Source organism: Ammospiza caudacuta, chromosome Z (genome assembly GCF_027887145.1).
Source record: "Ammospiza caudacuta isolate bAmmCau1 chromosome Z, bAmmCau1.pri, whole genome shotgun sequence".
Taxonomy (NCBI): Eukaryota; Metazoa; Chordata; class Aves; order Passeriformes; family Passerellidae; genus Ammospiza; species Ammospiza caudacuta.
Genome location: NC_080632.1, coordinates 44696500 through 44712003, shown reverse-complemented (window position 1 = coordinate 44712003; position 15504 = coordinate 44696500). Strand labels below are relative to the sequence as shown.

General features: G+C 43.3%; 1 protein-coding gene across 2 annotated transcripts in view; it reads right to left on the bottom strand.

Moving 5' to 3' along the window:
- IQGAP2 (IQ motif containing GTPase activating protein 2) overlaps positions 1-15188 on the bottom strand; it is a 123527-nt gene extending 108339 nt beyond the window's left edge. The window contains exon 1 of one of the 2 annotated variants that reach the window (XM_058824301.1): positions 15152-15188. The gene's annotated coding sequence lies outside the window, so the exon portion shown is untranslated. The remainder of the gene's footprint in view (positions 1-15151) is intronic. The other variant, XM_058824302.1, reaches the window with a different exon arrangement.
- Between the last annotated feature and the right edge of the window lie 316 nt (positions 15189-15504).

Here is a 15504-nt window from a genome sequence, read left to right as displayed (position 1 = left end):
CTCTGAGGCAGGCTCACTGCTACCTGAGCTGTCCTCATTGCAGCAGGACAGGAGCTCAGATCACTGCTAGGAAGCTGCAAAATACAGGGGAAGGATTCATGTACAGATATCAGAAAAACTATTCTCAAAGCTACAAGCAGATGGAGTTTCCCTCCGAGCCTCCACTCCCATATCAACTTGCAGGTATCCAATGTAATGATTTATTAAATATGCAGAAGAAAGTGTGTCAACCAGAACAATGTGAACAGAGATAATTCAACAGGCTACTAAGAAAAAATGGCTTTACAAACATCTATTACAAATGTTCCATTATTACGGTATTTCATACCTACAAAAGTCTAGGTCTATTTTATGCTGGAAGTTGTTTATCTTTGGATGAATAATTTAAGGCTCTGATGAAAACAACTTTCTATAGACGTCTTCTGTCAAAAAGTACAATTGCAAGAAACTAGCATGTGTCTCGCAGCAATGAGACCAGATGGCCTGAACATTTTTCTGTGTCTCCAGTTAGGGGCATTCAGTCCATTCCCTAAAATTTGCTCACAGGAAGGTCTGTAGACAAAGGCAGACACTGCAAGTACTGAAAAACCTATGGCAGCTGTGAACTTGGAGGGCAGATTCACATGAGAGAGTAGACTAATACACTAAATTAAAGAGTGGGGGTCTTCAATATGTAACTTGTCAAATGTTTCCAACATTGAACTACTCTCTCCCTTAAAAATGGCTGTATCTCTCCTAATCTAATTATTTCATTGTGAAAGCATGCATGTATTTTCAAACAAAAATATAAATGCATCTTTTGGCCAGCAGATAGATATTATCCACTCTTGCAAACTATGTGTCACACAGGATCTCCAGGGCCACTGTTCTGGACTATGTCTGCCAGAGACTGCACAAACAGGGAAAGCAAACACACACCATTAGCATGGGAGTGTTGAACACAGATATCCAGTAAAAGACATCCTGATATAAAATTTAAAATGTTTGCTAAACCAGTCTTTCCCCTGAGCTTTCCCAGAGAGCCTCATTCCTGTGCATTTACTTTCCCAAGTCCTCCTCCTTCCTCCATTTCCTTGATAAAGGTCTTATTTCAATCATGTGTATCTGCTACCACAGGCCAGCCACATCCATTTACAGATACTGAGTGCTATTGCAATACATGGACCTTGGGACTATCATACAAGGGGACAGTGATGCAACAGCAACTGCATTCCATGCTCCTGAACCCAAGTGTCAAAGCCACCTCATTTCAGCCAGACACTGACAAAAATCTGTAGGGCTCCTCAGACACGTCTCAAGATACTTCAATCCCCACAAAGTTTAGAAAAAGTGTCATTTAACCACAGACACAAGTTGGCTTTGGCATTGAGCAAGTGACTACATATGCTGCAATAGAGTTTAACATTCAATTTTCTGCTTACGGGTATCACATCCTCTACTCTGCTTTTAAACCTCGAGCTTTTTACAGTATCATCACATGAGACTTCAGTAGAGGTAAATATTAAAAGACACTAAGTAGCTCTGACATAACCTTGCTGTGTGATGATACTAGAGCATGGACATCTCTTTCTTAGTACAGTAATTTAACCCTGTGCAGAAATAAAACGTTTCACTTTTTCTTAACTTCATTATAATTGTTCAGTATGTTTGGAAGAACAAGGAGATAAAGTAATGGAATTGAGGAAGCAGGTGAAAACCCAACCATTTTAATTTAGCTGAAAGTGTTGCCATCTACGATTACAAATGTGGAATGCAATGTATCAGCTTGTTGCTCAACCACTTCCACCAACATTTAACTGCTGGATGTAATTGCTTAATAAAATTGTAACTGTTTATCTTTGCATACCTTACTAGCTGGTCAGTTCAAGGCACAACAGGTTTTTCCAAGACTGAGGTGCTCACAAAACACCATTAAAACTCTAGCTCCTTTCTGTGACCTTAAACTTTTAGGTCAACTTAGACAATTGACCTTAGCACTCTTCACTCACTTTTTTTTTTTTTAAACACTCTTTACTCATACTCGCTATTTACTAATAAACCCTCAGTCTAGGTTACCAAAAAAGGCACAAGTCTAAGGAAGCACTCACACTGATGGACCCTGAGGAGGCAGTGAACGCCAATTACAAGCTACTTCCCTCACTCACAGGCCATACTATCTCCACATGCTTAGTCCAAATACATTAGCATGGCCAAACTTCAAGGCGGCTTTCAGAAGCTTTGCTTCTCCAGAGATTAGTTCCTAAGGAAACAAAGAGCCAAGGGTTACTTTACCACCTTTAGCAATTTACTGTTTTCTTAAAGAAGGAACTTGTAACTTGAATTCTGTGCATTTTGACACACCTTTTGCTTTCTCATTTCACTGGAATTGCTTTCTCATTTCACTGGAATTACCCGTTTGCTTTTTAATAGTAATATACATAAAAATCCTAAATAGCCAAAATTTTACCATACAGGTCCCATTTCCTTGCATTTTACCTACTGTGACCTCAAATCAACTTAACACAAGCAGACTGTAAACAAAATAACGAGAAAGACAGTTTAATCTTGCCAGGGTAGTAAAATGCACTATGCAACTATGAAAGACAGAAAAATGCTAGTGTCTATAATGTGCCTTGGTATGAACCCTGTAATTAGATTCAGACAGAAGACAAATGCAAGTCTTTTGCCTAAAAATGCCACCAAATTTATTTCTAGTATTAGGCAGTTTATATTTCATTTTTTCTCCTAAGAGAATTGCACATATGTCAGTAAGTCAGATGTATACACATACCTACTTTAAAGGACAAGTAACTTGTGATCGCTAAAATACTGTGATGATGATACTAAAAAAACAAAAACAACTAATGCAGAAGGCATTCATCCCTATGCAAGCAGTTGGAATCAAGAGTCTGAACAAGTTAACAGGAAAGGTGACTGCGCATGCAGCCTTGTGCAGAGCCCCAAAGGCAGCTTTCATTGTGTGTAATCACATCACACCACTGCCTGAGGCCACAACCGCACCCATCAGCATTGGTGGCAGGGCAGAAAGCCACTGCAGAAGAGGAGTAGAAGAACAGGAAAGCGGGGCTGGAGACCATCAGTAGGAAGGGTAGGGCACAGACAGAACTCTCTACGGTGGCAGTGGCAAGTCCAAATTCAGGCTTGTCTGCCCAGCGTGTGTTCACACACATGGCTACCTACACCTCTGTGGCACACCTCTTAGCTGTTTGCACAGCAAAACCTCTGACCTAGCAACAGTAAGATCACCCTAATTGTGTTGTTAAAGACACCTCAGCCAACACACAGGGCCAAATAAAGAAAGAATCACAAGGCTTACTGTGGCAAAGAAGGACCCTACCTGAGGAAGGTAGGCATGTTTGACAAGAGCTACTGAAGCTTCACCAAATGCAAATTACTTGAAATGAAGAGCATAACACAAATGTTTGCTGCATCTGTTGCTACTACTTGGTAGAAATTCAAACGACAGACAGCCATTTAAACAATAGCTAATTAAGATAATGCCCTGCAAATCCTGCATGTTTTCTGGCTAAGTCAAGACCTTGGTCAATTTCTGTTTCAATCTTGAAAATGCAAAAAAACCTGATCTGCATTACAACTTGAGGCCAGTGATTGCTACTTGAGAACAGTGATTCATAAATACACTTGTAGCAAAACTCTTCTACCCAGGAGCTGTTTAGGAAAGGCTACACTTGAATGCAAGAAAAGAGGAAGACAAGAACAGGGACAGGAGAAGTGAAAGAGAGGGGAAGGGGTGAACAACGTATACCTCCTGAAAGAAGTTTGAGAGGAAGGAGTTACCCAATGGATTCAATATTCACATCATTGGACAGCTGAAACCAAAAAACTTCCTATCACCAAACTCTCAGTACAGTAACCAACTGAAAGAAATGTGGTAATGTGTAGCTTAAAAAACAGAAAATAAGGATGACAGGCAGGAATTCTGGAATAAAAGAGAATCTGCAGAGAAAGCTGTGTCTGGGTCACTAAATAACTCATACTGTAGAGCTTTAGGAGTCTTGGTCTGGGCCATGAGACTCCAGAGGACTGAAACACCTGCCTAGGAAAAGCCATAGAGCAAGAGCACCACTTAATCACTGAGTAAACTGGAAATCACCATGAAAAAGACTGCCGTGTAGAAACCCTCAGCCTTGACATGTGGTCTTTATTCTTCTGTTGACAATTCATCATCTTCTGGTTCTTTCACAGCCAGTCTTTTGCAGGGTCCTTCTACCAAGATCTGAATGAACCATCTGTTCACTTTTTCCACATTCTGAAAGGAGCTCCAGAAAACACCTGAAACGTTGCAGCACATTTTTCCTTCAAGACACAAATATAAGTATGTGAATATACCATCAGGTTAAACTACAAGAGCCCATCTACCTCTGCCTGGCTGGGTTTTAATTCCTAAGTAATTCTTACAGTCACAATATCTTCAAAGTTTGTAATTCAAAATTCTTTGGCTTAAAGGCACAATGATTTTTTTTTATTTTTTTATTTAATCTTAGCGGGGAGAAAAAAAAATTATGTATTCGGGAAAATAGAACTGAAAATTCAGTTTGCAGCTACAGACCCAGACAATGAGATTGAACAGTTTAAACACAAAAATTACTTAAAATTCACAAGAACATAAAGAAATGCCATATGTTATATATAGATATGGTAAGTTTAGGTGATGAGCAGGACCCTTGGGCTCTCCACAGCAGAGAAGAACAAAGCCATGGCAATTCCTGTCCTCTCCCCAGCACTCCTGACTCCCCTGGGAAGGCAGCTGAGCTGCTTGTTGAACAAGTCCCAAAACTGCTGTGCATTCAGTACTGTTTCAACAGCTGATATGACCCAGCACAAGCAGGAGCCACAAAATAAAGGGTGGAGGCACAAGATCGGGCTCACAAGTTAGAATCTTGCTCCAAAACGCCTCAGCTTTGTTGACTGTGCTGGTCCACACAGAGGCAGAAAGGCACAGAGGATGGAGATGTACCTCCTTTGCTCCTGCTTCGTGGTGAAATGATAAATTCTTGCAGGAAGAAGGCAAATGCAGTGTGCCTGTGCAGGTGCTCAGCTCAGGGGCAGTGCCAGGCCAGCAATGACCTCAGCTATCACTTGAGGCCTGCCTGGCTGCTTTCACTGCGTAATAAGCAAGTGTTTGCTAAAGTATTCGAGCTGATACTGCTGGCTCCAGGGTAACCTCCTCCCAGGAGTCCCTGGTAGGTCACTTCAGGTGCACAGTGCGCAGGCAGGCATTGCTTGTAGGGCACTTGCCCACAGAGCTTCTGGACAACTCTGACCCTTATTTCTCATTTGCATACATAACCAGTAATATGAATTATTTTTTTCCTTCATCATCAGGAGTTCGAACCATAGGTGAGAACATAAATCACAAAGTGTTTGAGCCTCGAATAACAGACCTTTGAGCAAGACTTGAAAAGAACAGACAAATCTTGACCTTTTAAGTCAGTACATCCAGTACATATTTACTGAAACTCTAAGCTGTTCTGAGTGACAATGACACATCTATCATTGCATATATCACTGCAAAATCAGATACAGAGTGAGCTAGATATTGCTCCTAACTTATCAATAAACCAAGTACTTCCATTTCCAGGACAAGTCTTTGACAGCTGCACCCAAAAGACAAATTTTTACCTAAACCATATACTAAAAACTTGTGAGTGTTTGTTCTACTAAATTTCCTCTAAATTGAAACTTTGTTCACAGTATCTTGAATAACTTAATTTTTCACGTTATTTCCTTATGTCTGTCTTATAACTCAACGTAATTTTGGGGTTAATGGAGCAAGTACTGACCTCAAGAAGGCCTCCTCATTACCTTGAGTGCTTTCCTCTAATGAAGGTATCACAGTGACAATGCTAAATATCAATTGCATAAAAATATCAGGAGCATATCAGAAGCATTATGTAAACACCCAAACCAAGTATTTTGCTTGAAACAGCAATATTAAGACCTCCAAAATAAAGGAAGCATAACTAGCATTCAATCGCTGTTATGGTAACAGCAGTACAAGCAACACAAACTTAAGACCAAACCAAGTTATGTGTTTGCAATTTTTGAAGTCTCTGTCCAAAAAAGAAATTTGGGCCCCTGTGCAATGCATAAGGGCTGGGCACAGAATTATATAATCTTTGTATAGCTGCAGTTTGTTTCTTTTCTTGAAGCACTTTTTCACAAAATCAAGACTGTTGCTCAGCTTCTAGCAGTTCTTCCAAGTTTTGCCCTGGTTTCCAGCTCACACTCTATGGACAGCTTCCATAAAATGAGGCATTTACTTCTGCTAGAGAGAGTGGAGCAGTGTAGAAATATGCTTCATCAGCAGTACCTTGCCCAAGTGAGTTTCTACCATTCCTATTCTGTATAGTAACTATTTCTGTATAGATAGATCCACTGTCACAAGAAGCCTTGTTCATCACAAGTATTCCTCTTCTTCTTGGCTTCCACACTAAAGGCTGTGAAGTGTGAGCACACCTGAAATACCTTCTACCTAATTTGTAACAGTTTTCATACAAATGGCCAACTTTCAAGGAAGTCTATACTTTATAACTTGAGGAAATTATATTAAAAAACTTGATCACATGTAAATTTGCATCGGAAATGTGCCTGAGAAGCTACAGAGACAACTTCTACTACTTCTATAGGAACCCAAAATTCTTAACTGCTCGTTTCTTTGTCCTTTTGGGAAGTCCAGGCCTGTCAATGGGCAGCATTTTCAGCCTGGACAGAAGCAGCCCACCCATCAGCAGCTTCCTGACACAGTTCCAGGAAAAAGAACACAGATGAACATCACAGAAATCCACCTCTGTTTTTATCAGAAACTTCTGCAAACATTTATGAAGCTACTCAATTTTGTTTGGCAGCAACATAATAAAACAGACCTCCCCCCTACTCCTCTTCCCTCACCCCCCTTCCCCCCAAAAAAGAGGAAATACTAAGTGTTATTGCCATGGTTCAGTGTTATAGGAAACGCCAGCCCTTGTTTTGCCTGTTACTAACCACAGTACTAAGAAAGTTGATTCATTTTGTTCTAGGACAGCTCATATCTGTGTAATCTTCAGCAAAACCATGTGGTCTTACTTCTCATTTTCTGTGTGTAGATATACATCAGTGCACAAGGGGCTGGTTTTACAAGTGATAAAAAGTTGTGTATTTTCTGGACTCCTCTAAGCCATTTGTTAAACATCACTGCCATAGTCGGAGGTGATACAAATTAGCAGGCAGTCACATCCAGTCCTTGAAGGTTAGTTATCTATCCACCTTCAATAATCAGCTGCCATGCATCTTCGAATGCCAAGCCAAGGCTGATTCTTCTCCCAGCATCCACTAAATCACAGCGAAGAAATCTGTGCTCTGCTGTGAAAAGCAGTATTCAGAACAACTTCTTAGCTCAGATGTAGTGAAATCATGTTTACTGTGTGCCTCATTTTAAAACAGCTGACATTTTTCCTTGGTTAAATCTTTGCCCCAGATTTCTCTAAACATAATCCCTGCTCTACCCTCCCTCTTGTTCCTTTTCAGTTACACCACAACCTACTCATGCTGATATTTATTCTGCTACACTGTATTGAAAAGAGATGAAATTTTAAAACTGTTTACCACTGAACAGATACCATCCATTCAGTTGTAGCTTGAGTAAATCAGTCTTGAAAACAATAAAAATCTCAGAAATAAGCAGTGCATACTACAAGTTACATCTCATCCCCAGTTTTGAGGCCCTGCAAGTCAAGAGTAATTTTATCAGCTACAAGAAAAAAAGAGGTTGAAAAAGCATCTTGAATTTCACTTCATGTAAAAAAAGCATTTCTTTTTCTTTCTTCGTTGGGTAGTTTGGAACTCAGTTTCTTCAAATTTTCTTAACGCTGCAGCATTGCCTGGCAAACACTGCCATGCCTTTACTGACATGAATTGGTGAAATTACAGCACTAAAGACAAGATTACCTTAAAATATTTCTGCAATTCAAAACTCCCTCGGCAACAGAGAGCTGAAAGCAGCCCCAGCTGCATCAGGTGGACAGGACACAAGGCTGCCAGCAGCACCACAGCAGAGGCAGCTGGGGACACCAGGGCTGTGCATGTGACACTCCTTCCTGTGTGCCCCAGTCCACCTTTGAGTTCTGCACGTTTTCCTGCCCCACTTTCCAGATCTCTAGGAGCAGCAGTAGCACAACTTGAACTTGATCTGCCGTTCTTCCAGGTGCTGGTGCTCATCTCTACTCAAGCTGCTCCGTCATGCTGGCACACCTCCTTGCAGGCTGCAAACCAGACTGGGGACCTAATCCAGCCAAAAATAATTCCATAGGAGGAGTCAAGGTCACTTGTTCCACCAGCAGAGTTGACTGAAAGCACACTCAAAACCACAGTTTCAGGGTGCGGTTCCAGGGCAATTTTAACACCTCTGAACTCTGTCTGCCACAGCCCCACCTGGCCACAACGTCCCCCTGCCTTGGCCAGCAAGTGAAGCTGTGAGACCTGCTGTCACCCCCTGCACAGACCAGAGGTGACTGCAAATCCAGCAATGCAAATCAGCTCTGCTAGGAGAGATTAGCTTCCTGACAGGTTGGGTATTCATGCTGGCAAGAGGTGAAGTTGTCTTCAGCAGCATAACAGAGTAGCTGAAGACAAGTTCATGCTGCTGAAAGCTCACCAGCTGCAGCAAAGCAGGCGAGGGGAATCCAGTGCAAATAACACCAATTAAAAACAAATCCTTATCAATGATCTTGACCCTAGATGCAGGATAATATTCTCAAAAAATCTGTGTCCTTGATTAGTTCAAGGTTTTTTTCTAATACTTGTTTCTAATACTTCAGCCAGAGTATCAGGCACAGGTAGCCCCAGTACTCAGCTATGATTCCTCAAAACATCTTTGAAGCAATGCCCTTAAAACACAAGTGAAACATTTACTGGCCTATAGTTCAATCCTACAACCCTGTGGAAAAGCAGTTGCCTTCATGAAGCACACTTCTGTACAGAGTGTGGGCACTTCCCATTCCAGCTGCCTCTGGATTAATCTGTGCTCTCCTCCCAGGAAAGGAGAGTCCAATCCCACAAATATAATCAGTTTACAGAGCAGTTTTATAAATCAAGCACAAATGCAGGAAGTTATCATTCATTTCAGGAGGAACAGACAGTAGAGGATTGATAGGATGCATGACTACAAGTTCCTCTACACACTTTGAGCCTGGTAAGAGTTGCTTTAAATACCTTGCTAGATGCCACAAAAGCTTTTACTGCACTTTCAAAGAAGCAGGTCAGAGTCCACAAGAGAGGACTGGCAGAGACCACATCCTTCATCACTCACTTTAGCAGAAGCCACGGACTGCTTAGCCTTATACACAAGGCCAAGATAAGCATCTGAGATGAGGACAGTAGTTTCTAACAGCTTTGGAGCCTGGCTGGCAGACAGGACCACACCTGGAGGCAGAAAGTCTTTATGGGTTGGCAGCAGTTTGCCAGCTGCTGTGAGTCAGAGCTCTGAAGTGCTCCTTGAATCTGATTCCTGAAAAATTTCTATCTAGACGACCTCAGCTTGGTTAATAAGTGATAACAAAGAATTAACATAATCCCTCTGGATAAGCACTTCTTGCTAGCGCATATTCATTTCAGCGAAACAGTAATTTGTAATTTCAGCACTGAAATCAGCCATCAGCACAGGTTCTTAATGGCTGTTTATTTGCTTACACATTTCAAAACATATTTAGAAGCTAAGTGTTTCACTGCACAGAGTTTGTAGGACAACTATCTGGTTTAGTGTCCCATTCCCTCCGTCCCCTGCCACCTTGCCAAGGCTGTTGGCCAGCAGAGAGCACATTGCAGGCACTGCCTGCCCCACCAGCCCCTCACCACCATGGGCCGGGGCACTCTTGTCCTGCGTCACAGCAACTGGCAAAACTCAACTGGAGTAGTGCCAGGGCAACATGTTGGTCTCCAGCACAGCGCCATCCTTGTGTCAGATACTCAGCAGCCCACTTCACCTCCCAGCAGTAAAAATAAGGCAGTACATGCTCAGCAAACCTCTTCAAAGCCCAGCTGGTGCCACTCTGAAGGGAACATTGCTGTCTTCTGAAGGTGAACCTGAGTGCCAAGGTGCAGGAAGTGCTGGCCCAAGAATGAGCTGTGCAGGACGCAGCCCTCGTATCAGCCTCTCTTATCAGGGATCAGCAAATGAGGCGTGTACAGCAGGCATCCCTCCACAGGATGGGGGCACCTGGCCCCTGCACCCCCAGGCATGGTCCCCAGGCCAGGGTGGGCACATCTCCTCCCCTGTCCAGTACCTGCACTTTCATTCCACAACATGCAGTAGTTCAAGGATCCCTGTTCCAGAAAAACAACGAAACAGCCTGAACAAGTGAAGCAAACACAGCAGGTTAATAATTTCCTGCAAGGAGCAGGCACAGGAGAGCACACTTGCTTATCATTGCACTGGAACATGACCCACCAGTCCTGCCTGTCACTGACAGGCTTTTTTTTCTTTTTCTAAGGTAGGGTTATTCCTCGTAAAACATAGTCCGCTTGAACCAGCAACAGTATCGAGCAAACTTTGAGCTGCAAAAATTATGTAACAAGCCCCACTTGACAGAAGAGGTGAGCTAAAACCCTATATGCTTCCTACTCCCTGTCTCGAGTATCGGACTTGATGTAGCACGCTCACATGCGCTATAAATCCTGTTTCCAGTGCAATATTAATATTTCCTGTTTCAACAGCATTCAAGCAGCTTTAAGCATGCTCTAACATAGCTCTGTCCTTTCTTTACCGGCAGACTTCAGGGGAGATGAACCTGCTTTGTACAAAAAGCACACTAAAAGAGAACCACTCCTACCAAGTGACTTATGTGCACTTGGTTAAACAAAGCAGTTAAACTTTTTGAGTTCTCATTCAGCAGTTTAATTATTAGCAACCTACAAAAAGAGTGGAAGAGATAAACAGTGTATTTGGTTGCCAAATAACACCCATCAATAAAAAAAGGAGAAAAGGGTTTTCATAAGTCACAGGCACTACAAGAAAGCATACACCCAAAAGAATATATATGCATAGGACACAGCAAAACTTTTTTTTTATGTTTCAAAAAACTTCTCAAAAAAACAAAATCCCATCTGTTTTCACTTAGGAAAATCCTATGGAACTTTTACCAAAAGACCTTTCCCCCTTTTTAGACTGAAAAAGAGTCATTTGTTTCGCTGCACTTACTAGACATGCAGACAAATTTATAGTGTTTTATGTTAAAAGCTTTTCAAAAAGCCACTGGTTTGCAAACTTTCACATCCTGCTGAGCAAAGAAGCTAGGTATCGTTTCATAGAGAGGCGTAGGCTGTGTTTCACTTCAGGTTTGCCCTGCCTGTCTCCACAGGCAGAGCAGCACTCCCTCATGAAGCTTCATGCTGGTTATGTCTCATCTCCAAACTCCTAGTGCCAAACGGTAGCAATTCCGGGAGCCAGCACCAGAAGCACAAGCAACGCACTCAGCACTGGACACCAAAATCTGTTTTCCCATTTTAACCCATCATCCATGTCCCATGAAGCTAGCTTTCTGACCTCAGCAGCAGAGGTGAAGACTTACTTGTGCCTCCAACAGAAGCATCTGCTGATGTTGGACCACCTAGTTCAGTAGACAGGGACTCAGGGCATTCAATATTAATTCAGCTACTCTGAGCATGTTAATGCCTAAAATCCTTTTCAAATCCAGACACTCACTCTCTGTAGCTTCACCACATTCCTGGAAGTGCAGTGAAGCCTTTCAGATAGTTCACAAAACCTTAAACATTTGTTTCTGCACACAGATTCCAGGGAAAACTAGCTATAAAGGAGCGGAGAATGTCAGGAAATTAGTATTCTCAAAGATACACCATTGCCTGATTTGATGTCTTCCCATGTTCAGTCTGAGGTGCGTCTGAGATTTATACTTTTTTCATCTTCATAATCTTCCACAGTTATAAAAATGGCTCATACCTCTAGTTGTAATAGAAGTCGCAATTCTCTGCAGTTTTGTGAACCTCTGCTTCTGATTGTGCTGGGATTGAGAAATAAACCAGGCAACAGCTGTAGCCAGACTGGAAACCACTACGTAAATTCAGTTGCAGTGCCTGTTAACACAGTTTCAGCTGGATATGCTGGCTTCCTTGTAATTTGACATTCTCACTTGAATTGGTACTGGAGATAGATATCTGTCTGAAGGGCTCAGTGAAGCAACAACAGAAATCACTTCTGCATCTCTTTTAAGCTATCGGCAGCAAGCAGAGCTGGAGGCACCTTTCAACAAGTGGTCCAGGAAGCCACAAAACTTTTGCCCTAATACTCCAAGGGAAGGCTCCAGGAGTTTGCTCTGAGCCCTGATTCTCCCATGAACCATGCTCATCCTGAATTAGCACCAGCCCAGAAAGGGACTGTCTTGTTTGATTTCATTCATCAATTTCCTGACTTTAAATATGGAAATGATCAGCTCTAAGATTTCTTTTTCTAGATGTTTTTTGTGTCACTATATCAGCAAAGCTTGTGAGGTACAACTTCTTTCAAGTTCAGGAAATGTCTCCCAGTGAAACGCTACTCATAATCACGCACCAGTTTATATAGTACCTGGCAGAAAGTTATGATAGTAAAATGCTAGCATTCTTCAGAGCAATATACAAACTCTGCTAGGAACTTGAAGCCAAAGTCAAAAGTCCAAGTTAAGTTAAATGTTTAAAACAGTTCTAGGTCACTAAAGCAAGCAGTCTTAGAAATTTGATAGCCTAACTTCGACAACTTATTATTATTAGGAAATCCAGCATACATGTGGTGTTCTCAACAAAGGGAACTGTTTGTCAGTAATCCAAAGTGAAGTTTTAGTTACGTAGGGAACCTGCAACTTATGATGGGCTTTCATAAGAGCTCACATAACACCAGTGTTAGTTTTCTAGTTAGGGAGCCTTTTCTTTTCTTGGTTTGGGTTTTTTTTTTTAGGTGCTGGGTCTCTTTGCGTCTCAAAATGGCAGCCAAATGCAATGCAGCTAAAACATATGTATTTCTCTAAACACAGGCTAAAAAACCCAAACATGCACCTCAACTTGTCACTACAGACAAAGCTATGGCTTGCTCTTTAAAGTATGGAAATCTCCATGGAGTTTTTTGGTGTATTTTTTTTAAATATTGCCATCAGCCTGGCACATTTCAAGAGCCTTTGCCTACTCTCTTGAAAGGAATATAATTTCAAAGGTTCCTGCAGCAAAAATTGCACTCCAAAAAGAAGTGGATGCAGCGTGGCACAGCAGCCACAGCTTCTCAGTCCGGGAAGGACAGAATTACTACCCGATCCCAAGCAAGCAGAAGTTACTGGTCAGAGGGGAGGCACCATTAGAAAAGACAAATGTACTCTCATCCATTCTTGTACCTGGGGCAGACAGACCTGACACCAAGACTGGCTACGACTCAGAACATGAATGTCCCCATGGTAACTAGAACAAAATGCTCTCAACTACCTTAGCAAAGCATAAGCACTGAGAAGATAGACCATATCTTCAAAACTGTATTTAGTGTCCTTAACACAGTCATTCTTTCCCATAATAATTGAGGACTACAATCCTTAAAATACTCTGAGCAGCTCTGGCAATAAGGTAATGTCAATTTCAGCGCCCAGGCAGGAACAAGACTCAAAGGATGAGCCCTTTGCTTTAAGTCAAAGCCTAATATTTGCCTTTATCAGAAGTCATGGCACACAGACTTATACCTGTCCAGACCCAGATATCCTGAGACCAGCCACGCCAAATCTACACAGGAAAGCCCCTGCTGCTGGAGTCCTGATGGGCATACGACAAACATTTCCCCATCTCTACAAGATGGGCAGTATTCAAGCTGAGGCTGGAGCACGATGCTGCACACCTGGACACTGCCCAGCTACACGTACAATGGCACAAGCACCTGGGAGGACTGGTTTCACAAGCAAAGTAGTCACCCTTGCTAACACAACACCACGGGCACTCAGACTATGCCTGAACACACACCATCCCAAGGATGTAATTCACCTACTGGGTTAAAAGGAAAAATAAAACCTACAGGCGGGTTCCACAAGCGGCCCCAATAGAGGGCATCAACAGGGTGAATCGGTCATCAAGGAGGAGAAATGCCCAGAAGAGCGTGGCATCCTGCGAGCTGAAGGTCTTACTGCCAAGCTTTTTCTGCTTGTCTTAGGTGGAATCTAGGTGGCCCTTAACGCCGTTAAGGAGTTTTGTGTTTCTTTCTAAAGGGAGGTTTCAAAACCGGTTTTAGACAAAGCCACTACGATAAGAACTGCGTAGTTGCTCATTAGACAACAGGATGCCAGGGTTGTTGAGAACTTTGCAGATCATTTGTGTGTTCCCATTTTACAATGCCTGAAGTATCAGAGGCATTTCTTGTAGGAATGGCACAGCCACGGGCTTGCGCTGCTCTGCCCCACAAGAGCCAGGAAAAGCACGGGCTGGTGCAAGATCCCAGCACAGCAGAGCCCAGCAGCAGGAGGAGGCAAGGTGCTTCAAGGGTTTTCCTTAAACACACGTTTGGGAAGTAAATACAACCCCTCCGAAAAGAAATGCCTGGTACCTGCACGGTCTCTCCCCACATCCCCAAGTACTTCAGAGGTGCAAAGGTCTAAGACAAAGTTATAAAACTAGAAAGCAAAGGTTTAATTTTATAATCCGAAATTCCGCAGCGATAATCCAAAGGTTACCAAGTTACAAGCCGAAACGGCAATCATAACTCAAGTTACGAAGTTAAAACCCAAACCCATACCTGTAACACCAAGTTACAGCACTAAAACCCGAAGCTCGACCTCTAATCTGAAACTCCCGAGCTGCAATGCGGAATTACAGCTATAATCCATTCACAAAGTTACAGAACAAAACGCAGCCCCGTGAAAACCTGTTCAAACCCCAGCCGGAGCCGGCTGCGGGCTAACCTAAAAGGAGCCGGAGCGCTGCGCGCTGCCACAGTCTGCAGGGCGGGTTTTATTTTGCCTTCAACTCGCTCTTTTAAACCGAAAAAGCAGCAAGGGAGTGAGAAATAAAAATTAAAAAAAAAAAAATAAATAAAATAAAAACAGCCCCAAACCGAAAAACCCCCCAAACAAAACAAACCCCCCCCCAAAAAAAAAGCCCCAAGAAGAGGTCCCGAAACGCCCCCCAGGACCCCACTCACAGCCGTAGCGGGGCCGCTGCAGGGACGCCAGCTCCTCATGGTGCATCCTGCCGCCGCGGCGAGGGACGGCGCCGGCCCCCGCCCGCCCTTCTTATGCGCGGCCCGGGCCCCGCTGATTCGCTGCGCCCCGGCCGCGCCCGCCCCGCGCCGCGCCGGGACCACCCTGGGCGGGCCGGCGGGGCCGCGGCAGCAGCGCGGGAGGGAGGGAGCGAGCGAGGGAGGGAGGGAGCGAGCGAGCGAGCGAGAGCGAGCCCGGCGGGCGGGGGAGGCGCGGAACAGCGGGGGAAAGGGGAGAAGGAAAGTGAGAGGCGAGGGGAAGAACAGAACAGAACAGAACAAAAAACAGCCCCAAA